Source organism: Pristiophorus japonicus, unplaced genomic scaffold, assembly GCF_044704955.1.
Source record: "Pristiophorus japonicus isolate sPriJap1 unplaced genomic scaffold, sPriJap1.hap1 HAP1_SCAFFOLD_252, whole genome shotgun sequence".
Classification (NCBI taxonomy): Eukaryota; Metazoa; Chordata; class Chondrichthyes; family Pristiophoridae; genus Pristiophorus; species Pristiophorus japonicus.
In genome coordinates, this window is record NW_027252252.1 from 341961 (window position 1) to 353348 (window position 11388).

The 11388-nt window shown below is 43.5% G+C and overlaps 1 pseudogene; it reads right to left on the reverse strand.

Annotated features, from left to right (window-relative positions):
• Positions 1–255: 255 nt before the first annotated feature.
• LOC139247029 (zinc finger protein 3-like) lies at positions 256–994 on the reverse strand (annotated as a pseudogene).
• Positions 995–11388: the final 10394 nt, after the last annotated feature.

The window sequence follows — 11388 nt, forward strand, 5'->3', positions numbered from 1 at the left end:
GGAATCAATATCAGCAGAAAGCAAGCCCAACTGTCAGAATAGATACGATTCAGTCTGAGACAACAGCAGAATCCAAACCCTGCAGTCACTTGTGAACTCGTTGTGTCAGCAGGGTGGATGACTGAGTGAATCCCTTCCCACACTTGGCGAGGTGAACGGCCTCTCCCCAGTGTGAACTCGCTGGTGCATCAGCAGGTGGGATGTCCGAGTGAATCCCTTCCCACACTCAGAGCAGGTGAACAGCCTCTCCCCAGTGTGAACTTGCTGGTGTCTCAGCAGGTTCGATGACTGAGTGAATCCCTTCCCACACTCAGAGCAGGTGAATGGCCTCTCCCCAGTGTGAACTCTCTGGTGCATCAGCAGGTGGGATGTCAGAGTGAATCCCTTCCCACACTCAGAGCAGATGAACAGCCTCTCTCCAGTGTGAACTCGCTGGTGAGTTACAAGGTGGGATGATGCAGTGAATCCCTTCCCACACTCGGTGCAGGTGAATGGCCTCTTCCCAGTGTGAACTCGCTGGTGTGTCAGCAGATAGGATGATACAGTGAATCCCTTCCCACACACAGAGCAGGTGAATGGCCTCTCCCCAATGTGAACTCGCTGGTGAGTTACAAGGTGGGATGATGTAGTGAATCCCTTCCCACACTCGGTGCAGCTGAACGCCTCTCCCCAGTGTGAACTCGCTGGTGTCTCAGCAGGTCGGATGATATAGAGAATCCCTTCCCACACTCGGAGCAGGTGAACGGCCTCTCTCCAGTGTGAACTCGCTGGTGTCTCATCAGGTAGGATGAGGCAGTGAATCACTTCCCACACTCGGAGCAGGTGAACGGCCTCTCCCCAGTGTGACAGCGCCGATGAACTTCGGTTTCTCCATGCTGCGGGTCTCCTTGTTTCTCTCCAGGTTGGACGACCAGTTGAAGCCTGGTGCACACACAGAACACGTGTACGGGTTCTCCCCGCTGTCAAAGCTGTGATGTTTTTTCAGGCTGTACATCTGGTTAAAACTTTTTCCACAGTCAGTGCACTGCAACACTCTCACTCGGGTGTGTTGTCTCGTGCTTTTCCAGGATCACTGATGTTTGAAATCTGTTCCCACAGACAGAACAGACAAACTTTTCTCCATCCAAATTCAAAGGCTGATGATATTCAGGTCCTGATGAATCGAGCGATTCCACCAGATCTTGACGTGATGTTTGTTTTGTGTTTCCCGTCTGCAAATCCTCCCCTTCTGATACCCTGGAAAAGGAGTTTACAAAATTCATTACTGCAAGTACAGGACAGAAATTCAGAACAGACTAATCAAGATTTTATGGAAAATTCTTTCCTCTCTTGTTCCTCCAAAGCTTTAAGTTCCCACCCCATACACTCTTCCCCATCCTTGTCCTGAAATTGAAACACATCGCACGTCTGAAGGCAGCTTGTCCTATGCACCTAATTATCATCACCATCTCTGGCTGGGTTCAGTTCTACACTCACTGGTTCCCCTCCCTCTCCTCCCCTGAAGGTGCTGACTCTGGCTGGGTTCAGTTCTACAATCACTGGTTCCCCTCCGTCTCCTCCCCTGAAGATGCTGACTCTGGCTGGGTTCAGTTCTACAATCACTGGTTCCCCTCCCTCTCCTCCCCTGAAGGTGCTGACTCTGGCTGGGTTCAGTTCTACAATCACTGGTTCCCCTCCGTCTCCTCCCCTGAAGATGCTGACTCTGGCTGGGTTCAGTTCTACAATCACTGGTTACCCTCCCTCTCCTCCCCTGAAGGTGCTGACTCTGGCTGGGTTCAGTTCTAGACTCACTGGTTCCCCTCCCTCCCGCTCAATCCCAGAGGGTGCTGACTCTGGCTGGATTCAGTTAACAAAAGAACATAAGAAATAAGAGCAGGAGTAGTCGATTTGACTCTTCGGGCCTGCTCCCCCATTCAGTAAGATCATGGCTGATCTGATCATGGGCTCAGCTCCAGTTCCCTGCCCGTTCCCCATAACCCTTTACTGCCTTATCACTCAAAAATCTGTCTTTCTGCCTTAAAATATATTCAATGACCGAGCCTCCACAGCTCGCTGGGGCAGAGAATTCCATAGATTTACAAACCTCAGAGAAGAAAATTCTCCTCAACTCAGTTTTTAATGGGCAGCCCTTACTTTAAGGCTTGTAAAAAGGGAACAGCAATAATCATGGGTGATTTAATCTCCATATTGATTGGAAGTATCAAATTGGTCAGGGTAGCCTTGAGGAGGAGTTCATAGAGTGCAGAAGGGACAGTTTCGTTGAGCAGTTTGTAACGGAACCAACTAGGGGGCAGGCTATCTTAAATCTGGTTCTGTGTAATGAGACAGGATTAATAAACAATCTCCAAGGTAAAGGGTTCCCTCGGAATGAGTGATCATAGTATGATTGAATTTCAAATTCAGATGGAGGGTGAGAAAGTTGGATCTCTAAAAAGCGTACTCAGCTTGAATAAAGGAGACTATGAGGGCAGAGTTGGGTAAAGTGAACTGGGAAAATAGATTAAAGTGTAGGACGGTTGATGAACAGTGGTGTACAATTAAGGAGATATTGCACAACTCTCAAGAAAAATATAATCCAGTGAGGAGGAAAGGGTATAAGAGAAAAGATAACTATCCATGGCTATATAAGAAATAAAGGACAATATCCAATTAAAAACAAGGGCATACAAAGTGGCCAAAACTAGTGGGAGGACAGAAGACTGGTAAGCTTTTAAACGCCATCAAAGAACGACTGAAAAAATGATTAAGAAAAGGAAGATAGACTATGAAAGTAAACTAGCGCAAAATATAAAAACAGATAGCAAGAGTTTCTATAGGTATATAAAATGGAAAAGGGTGGCTAAAGTAAACGTTGGTCCCTTAGAGGACGAGACCGGGGAATTAATAATGTGGGATATGGAGATGGCAGAAACTCTGAACAAATATTTTGTATCAGTCTTTATGGTAGACGACACTAACAATATTCCGACAGTGGATAGTGAAGGGGCTATGGAGAGGCGGGGAGGCGGGGGAGAAGGAACTTAACACAATCACAATCACTAAGGAGGTGGTACTCAGTAAAACATAAAAATAGGTGCAGGAGTAGGCCATTCGGCCCTTCGAGCCTGCACCGCCATTCAATGTGTTCATGGCTGAACATGCAACTTCAGTACCCCATTCTCGCCATAACACTTGATCCCCCGAGTAGTAAGGACTAAATCTAACTCCTTTTGGAATATATTTAGTGAATTGGCCTCAACAACTTTCTGTGGTAGATTTCCACAGGTTCACCACTCTCTGGATGAAGAAGTTTCTCCTCATCTCGGTCCGAAATGGCTGACCCCTTATTCTTCGACTATGACCCCTGGTTCTGAACTTCACCAATATTGGGTAAGATAATGGGACTAAAGCTAAATAAATCCCTTGGACTTGATGGCTTGCATTCTAGGGTCTTGAGAAATAACGGCAGCGATTGTGGATGAATTGGTTGTAATTTACCAAAACTTCATGGATTCTGGAGAGGTCCCAGCAGATCGAAAAACTGCAAATGTAACTCCACTATTTAAAAAAGGAGGCAGACAAAAAGCAGGAAACTGGAGACCAGTTAGCCTAACATCTGTAGTTGGGAAAATATTAGAGTCCATTATTAAAGAAGCAGTAGCAGGACATTTTGTAAAGCAAAATTCGGTCAGGCAAAGTCACCATGGATTTATGAAGGGGAGATCATGTTGGACAAATTTGCTGGAGTGCTTTGAGGATGTAACGAACAGGATGGATAAAGGGGAACCAGTGGATGTGGTGTATTTGAACTTTCAGAAGGCATTTGACAAGTCGCCACATAAAAGGTTACTGCACAAGATAAAAGTTCATGGGGGGGTGAGGGTAATATATTGAATGGATAGAGGATCGGCTAACGAACAGACAACAGAGAGTCAATCTCTGTTTGGCAACCAATCACTAGTGGGGTGCCACAGGGATCAGTGCTGGGACCCCAACTATTTACAATATATATGCACGATTTGGAGGATGGGACCGAGTGTAACGTAGTCACGTTTGCTGACGATACAAAGATGGGAGCAAAAGCAATGTGTGAGGAAGACACAAAAAATCTGCAAAAGGACATGGTCAGGCTAAGTGAGTTGGCAAAAATTTGGCAGATGGATAAGAATGATGGAAAGTATGAGGTCATGTACTTTGGCAGAAATAAATCAAAGAGCAAGTTATTATTCAAATGGAGAAAGATTGCAAAGTGTCACAGTACAGTGGGACCTGGGGGTACTTATGCATGAAAAACAAAAGGATAGTATAAAGGTACAGCAATTGAACAGGAAAGCCTTTATTGCAAAGGGGACGGAGTATAAAAGCAGGGAAGTCATAGTACAGCTATATAAGGTATTGGTGAGGCCACACCTGGAATACTGTGTGCAGTTTTGGTTTCAATGTTTAATAAAGGATATTCCTGCTTTGGAGGCAGTTCAGGGAAGGTTCACTCGGATGATTCCGGGGATGAGGGGGTTGACTTATGCGGAAAGGTTGAGTAGGTTGGGCATCTACTCATTGGAATTCAGAAGAATGAGGTGATCTTATCGAAACATATAAGATTATGAAGAGGCATGACAAGGTGGATGCAGAGAGGATGTTTGCCTTCCAGATCACTTGCTGTATCTGCAGACTAACTTTTTGTGTTTCGTGTAGGTCCCTCTGTACTGCAGCACTTTGCAATTTTTCTCCATTTAAATTATAATTTGCAGTATTTTGCTTCTGCCAAAGTGGATAACCTCATATTTTCCCACCTTATACTACATCTGCCAAATTTGTGCCCACTTGCTTAGCCTGTCTATATCTCTTTGCAGATGTTTTGTGTCCTCCTCACAGTTTGCTATCCCATCCATCTTTGTATCATCAGCAAACTTGGTTACATTATACTCTGCCCCTGCATCAAAGTCATTAATATAGATTGTAAAAAGTTGAAGACTCAGCACCGATCCCTGCAGCACCCCACTAGTCCATGTTTGCCAATCAGAAAATGACCCATTCATCCTGACTCTCCTTTTACTGTTCTTTAGCCAATCCTCTATCCATGCTAATATATTATCCCCAACCTCATAAACTTCTATCTTATACAGTAACCTCTTAACACCTTGTCGAATGCCTTCTGGAAATAATCCAAATAAACCACAACCACTGGTTCCCCCTTATCCACCCTGCCCGTTACATTCTCAAAGAGTTTCAGCAAATTTGTCAAACATAATTTCCCATTCATAAAACCATGTTGAATTATGCTGCTCCAAATGGCCTGCAACTGCTTCCTTAATAATAGATGTTGGATAGATACTGTCTCTCGCATTCTCTCACACTATGTGACAGGTAAGTGTTGGATAGATACTGTCTTTCTCATTCTCTGACACTATGTGACTGGTGAGTGTTGGATAGATACTGTCTCTCACATTCTCTGACACTATGTGACAGGTAAGTGTTGGATAGATACTGTCTCTCGCATTCTCTCACACTATGTGACAGGTGAGTGTTGGATAGATACTGCCTCTCACATTCTCTCACACTATGTGACTGGTGAGTGTTGGATAGATACTGCCTCGCGCATTCTCTCACACTATGTGACAGGTGAGTCTTGGATAGATACTGCCTCTCTCATTCTCTGACACTATGTGACAGGTGAGTGTTGGATAGATACTGTCTCTGTCATTCTCTGACACTATGTGACAGGTAAGTGTTGGATCGATACTGCCTCTCGCATTCTCTCACACTATGTGACAGGTGAGTGTTGGATAGATACTGCCTCTCTCATTCTCTGACACTATGTGACAGGTGAGTGTTGGATAGATACTGCCTCTCTCATTCTCTCATACTATGTGACAGATGAGTGTTGGATAGATACTGCCTCTCTCATTCTCTCACACTATGTGACAGGTGAGTGTTGGATAGATACTGCTTCTCACATTCTCTCACACTATGTGACTGGAGAGTGTTGATAGATACTGCCTCTCACATTCTCTCACACAATGTGACTGGTGAGTGTTGGATAGATACTGCCTCTCACATTCTCTCACACTATGTTACAGGTGAGTGTTGGATAGATACTGTCTCTCTCATCCTCTCACACTATGTGACAGGTGAGTGTTGGATAGGTACTGCCTCTCACATTCTCTCACACTATGTGACAGGTGAGTGTTGGATAGATACTGCCTCTCACATTCTCTGATACTATGGGCCCAAGTTTCCACACGATAAAAAACGGACGCCCCTCCGAGCTGGGCGCCTGTTTTTCGCGCCTAAAACGGCACCGGAAAAAAAACTCGCGATTCTGGAGAGTCCTGCAGCTCCTTGTCTGTTTGGCGTGGCGCCCAGGGGGGCGGAGCCTACACTCGCGCCGATTATGTAAGTGGGAGGGGGCGGGTACTATTTAAATTAGTTTTTTTCCTGCCGGCAACGCTGCACGTGCGTGTTGGAGCGTTCGCGCACGCGCAGTGTGAAGGAAACATTGGCACTCGGCCATTTTTGTAGTTCTTTGCAGCTGTTTAATTTTGAACATTTTTCAATAAAACCGCATTGCCATCAGCACATCAGCACTGAGGCTTCCTGCTTACTGCCCCTCCCTCCCTCCTGTTCGCGGGAACGACGCTGAGCTGAGTGTAAGGCTTCCACCTCAAGTGGAAGGCTGCTTGCTGCCTGGTTACTGCCTGCTGCCTGGTGACTGCCTGCCCCTCCCTCCCTTTCGCGGGAACGACGCCACATCGCTGAGCTGACTGGAAGCACTTTCACACAGGTAAGAAGATGGTTTATTTAATATTTTCTTTGCTTATAAATGTTTATGCAGGTTGGATTTATCTGTATAATATTTGTAGAAATATAAATAAGGATTTGTTGTAGAATTTAATGACTTCCCTTCCCCCGCCTCCCCCCCCCTCCCCTGACCTCATTTTGGGTGCCTACTTTGTAACCTGCGCCTGATTTTTTAATGTGTTTTTTCAGTTCTACAAAAATCTTCACTTGCTCCATTCTAAATTAGTTTGGAGTACGTTTTCACTGTGGAAACTTTGAAATCAGGCGTCAGTGGCCAGACACGCCCCCTTTTGAAGAAACAATTCCGTTCCAAAGTAGAACTGTTCTACCTGACTAGAACTGCAGAAAAAAAAATGTGGAGAATTACGATTTCTAAGATAGTCCATTCTCCACCAGTTGCTCCTAAAAATCAGGCGCAAATCATGTGGAAACTTGGGCCCTATATGACAGGTGAGTGTTGGATAGATACTGCCTCTGCCATTTTCTGACACGATGTGACAGGTGAGTGTTGGATAGATACTGCCTCTCTCATTCTCTGACACTATGTGACAGGTGAGAGTTGGATAGATACTGCCTCTCTCATTCTCTGACACTATGTGACAGGTGACTGTTGGATAGATACTGCCTCTCTCATTCTCTGACAGTATGTGACAGGTGAGTGTTGGATAGATACTGCCTCTCTCATTCTCTGACACTATGTGACAGGTGAGTGTTGGATCGATACTGCCTCTCTCATTCTCTGACACTATGTGACAGGTGAGTGTTGGACAGATACTGTCACTTTCAATCTCCGGTGCAGTATCAGCGTGGGACTGATCAGTGATTATAGGATAGATACTTACACTTTCACTCTCTGATCTATTGACAGGTATATATAGAGTTAATATTGTTGGTGTCTGGTACGCGAGTGTGGATTGGACTTTCTATCTGTCCATCTCTGGTATGTGAATGAGGATTTTCCTCTATATATCAGTATCTGATACGAAACTGTGTTTTTTATTCTGTACCTGTCAATTTCTGGTAATTGCCTGTGGGTTTCATTCTGTAACTTTCCATTCCTGGTGTGTTAGTGTGTGTTTTATGCTGTATCTGTCCATCTCTATTATGTGAATGTGAGCTCTACTCCATACCCATCATTCTCCAGTATGTTAGTATTGTTTAACTGTGTACCACCAATTCCTGATAGAGTGTCCGTTTTACTTTCTAACTGTCAATTTGTGTTATGTAGGCGAATGTTTATGCTGAATCTCTCGATCTCTGGTATGAGTGTGGGCCTTTCTCTGTATCTCTCCATTTCTGTATTGGGAGACTGGGTTTTATTCTGTACTTGTCAAGTCCTGATATGTGATTGTGGGCCTTACTCTCTACCTGCCAGTTTCTGCTTAATTGAGAGTGAACTTTCCTTTGTACCTGACAGTTTCTGGTATGGAAGAGTGGTCTTTACCCTGTACCTGTCAATTACTGGTAAGTGAGTAAGGGCATTTCACTGTGTCTGTCAATTTTAGTTATGGCAATATAGATTTTAATACGTTAGTCTCTGATGTGTGAGTGTGGGTTTTACACTGCGTCTCTCAGTCTTTGATATGCAAGTGTGTGTATTTTTCTGTACCTGTCAGGTTTCGGTAAATGTGTTGAGGTTTAATCTGTGCCTCTCAGTTTCTGCTGTTAATCAGGGATTAATCTGTACCTATTTGTTCCTGCTACTTGATTGTATATTTTAGACTGTGTAAATTCCTGGATTCTTTTACCTCGATCTGGTTCAGTAAAGTTACTGAGTCGAATAGCTCTTGTGCTTTGAACAAAGCAATCTTTATTACCGGCCAGTAAGACCTATCAGACAGAAGATATACTCTCTGGATGGAGCGTACAACACTCCGTAAAGCGTAAAGTGTCAACAGTTATACAGTTTTGAAATCAGATAACAAAATACAATTAGATTAACATTCTAACTCAGCCACTCATTAGTCAATCTATATGAGATGTTTTTATGAAAGCTCAAGCATTGCCTCTAAATGTTTCAGTCTAGTGGTGTGACTATTAACTGAGACCTTGCAATTCTGCAGATTTATTTCATGTTACAATTAGATATTATTGGCAGGATTTAGTGACTTGAAACCTTGAGAAAGACTGTTAGCTATGCTGATGTTGCACTATTTGCAATCTGACATTCTCCCAGCTATTCTTCCATGGCTTATACATTTTCATATATCCCGTTTACTTTACTGTCCTTAATTCCATATATTCCGTTCAGATATCCACAACTGTACCTGACAATTCCTGCTTAGTGAGTGTAGAATTTACTCTGTATTTGCTAGTCTCTGGTATGTGAACACGAGAATCAATGTTACATATCAGAGAAATAAAGTTAAAAAGTGAGTGAAGATTTTGCCTTCTACCTGTCATTTTTCTGATGTGGGTGTGGGATTTACTCTGCCTCTATCAGTTTCTGCAAGTAACAATTTTACTTACTGCCTTTCAGTTTTCCGACATGTGCCCATGCGATTTACACTTTACCTGTCATTCTCTGGTATGCAAGTGTGAATTTTATTCGGTTACTGTCACCTTCATATATGTGGGTGTGTGTACTGTATCTGTCAGTCTATGGTACGGGAATGTGGGGTATATTCTGCACCTGTCATCTTCTGGTATGTTCGGGGGGTTAAATACTGAATCAGTCAGATTCTGAAACATGAATATGGCTTTTGCTCTGTACCCATCAGCTTCTGATATTCGAGTGTGGTTTATACTCTGTTTTATTCTCCACCTGCCAGTTTCTGGCAAGTGAGTGTGGGTGTTTAATGTACCTGTCAGTGTGATCTGTTTCAATGGTGAAACAGCATCTGACTCCACTGCTCCATGTGGCTTTAAGATTCACAATGTAACTCTGCCACTTCGGATCACTGTGGGACTGACAGCTCCTTTTCAAGTGGCAAAAAGATATGATAATGATGTGCAAAGTGCACTCCAATGTGTCGTTATTGCACAACGTCACATGGTTAAGGAGTTGGGCCCGCAACATTACGTCAAGCAATGAAACTATGTCAGACGAATTAAATTAAATGCATCTCTGTGGTATGGATGTAAAAATGCCATCGTAATCACTGGTCGGGGGATTATGGACCACTTTTGGTCAATGCGTGTAGTTAAGCATTCTAAGAGCACCATGGATCATTTGCAACGACTACACTCTACATGTACACCTGTGCTTACATCCCCACCCATATTAAATCTCACACTACACGTCCGGTATGTGGACAAGCCGTCTGACACTTGTAATATAACAACAATTAAAGCAAATCTGAAAACGTCAGTGAGACAAAGGCGTGATATATTAGGTGGTGTAGGAACAGGAATAGGAGCATTAAACTCTATGGATATTGAGACCTTACAAAACAAAATACAAAAGGTAGGGAGACTCACTGGAGATGCAATTCGATTGCGAAATGCATGTGACAGAGGTCTCACAGAACAGATGTTTTCTAGTTGGCTGTCGGATGTAATGCGATGGGAACACAGATAAAACTACTCAAGAGATAGGGAGTATCACCAGGCGACAACAAGAATTAGGCCATCACACACAATGCACGTTTGAAGTAGAAACCGGCAACAATTAAGGGCAGAGTTAGAACATATTGCCATGTCAGGCATGAAGATAATTGGAGCAAAATATTCCACTTTGGCAACAGAAACCTGGGGGTAAAACCTATTATGCAACATACACAATGTGATGACCAGGGGTGTAACTTTACCATGAGAATAGTCAATATCACAAAAACCAACATTCGATGCCAGTTTATAGTGCTTCCCCACCTGTATGGCCAAAATCTATGGGTACCCGAGTTCAAGGGTGGATAGATCGATGCTAGCAATACAACTCACCAAGCTCAAGATTGTCAAATATGACCTTTAGGTATGGTGTGTCCTTTGCACACACCTGTGTTTGAATCAAGCTTCCTACAGCAGGTACATGTATTTGGACCCTTGTAAAATTGTATCATTGCACGGTACATGAAATCGGACAGAATCATGATTGTATTTCTAGTGTCTATCCCATTTATCTTAACGGCACCCGTAAAGATCCTCCTCTAAATGCTTGCTTTAAAGATATGTATACCATATATGAACTTAATTCTAAAAGGTCATATCGATTGGGACGATGGAAAAATGTTGTGCGCCATCACACCTCCCACTGTAGACCAAACTCATTCAGCTCAATTTCTAAAAGATAATCAAAAGGTCACTGACGAATTGAGCAAACGAGGGCATACTCTTCATACTCTGCAAGTTGCTATGAGATAGTGAAGGCGCCTTGGTCAGAGTTGCGACAACAGTCACTGACCTTACGGTACACCATTGCTGGGACATCTTTTACGGTTGTTCCCTAAAAACATGCATCGCTTTGAAGCTGTTAATACTTCCTATCGTTGTTTTACTCGTCGCGTTATTACTGATATTACTGCTTGTATGTATTCTTTGGTGTAGATTGCGGGCATTGTTTGCGTATACTCAACGTGTAACTGATGCATTACGCCTTCAACTTGATTATATCACTTAGAATGTCGAAATATCAAAGGTGGATTGTATTGTAAAGGGTTAATCACATAGGGT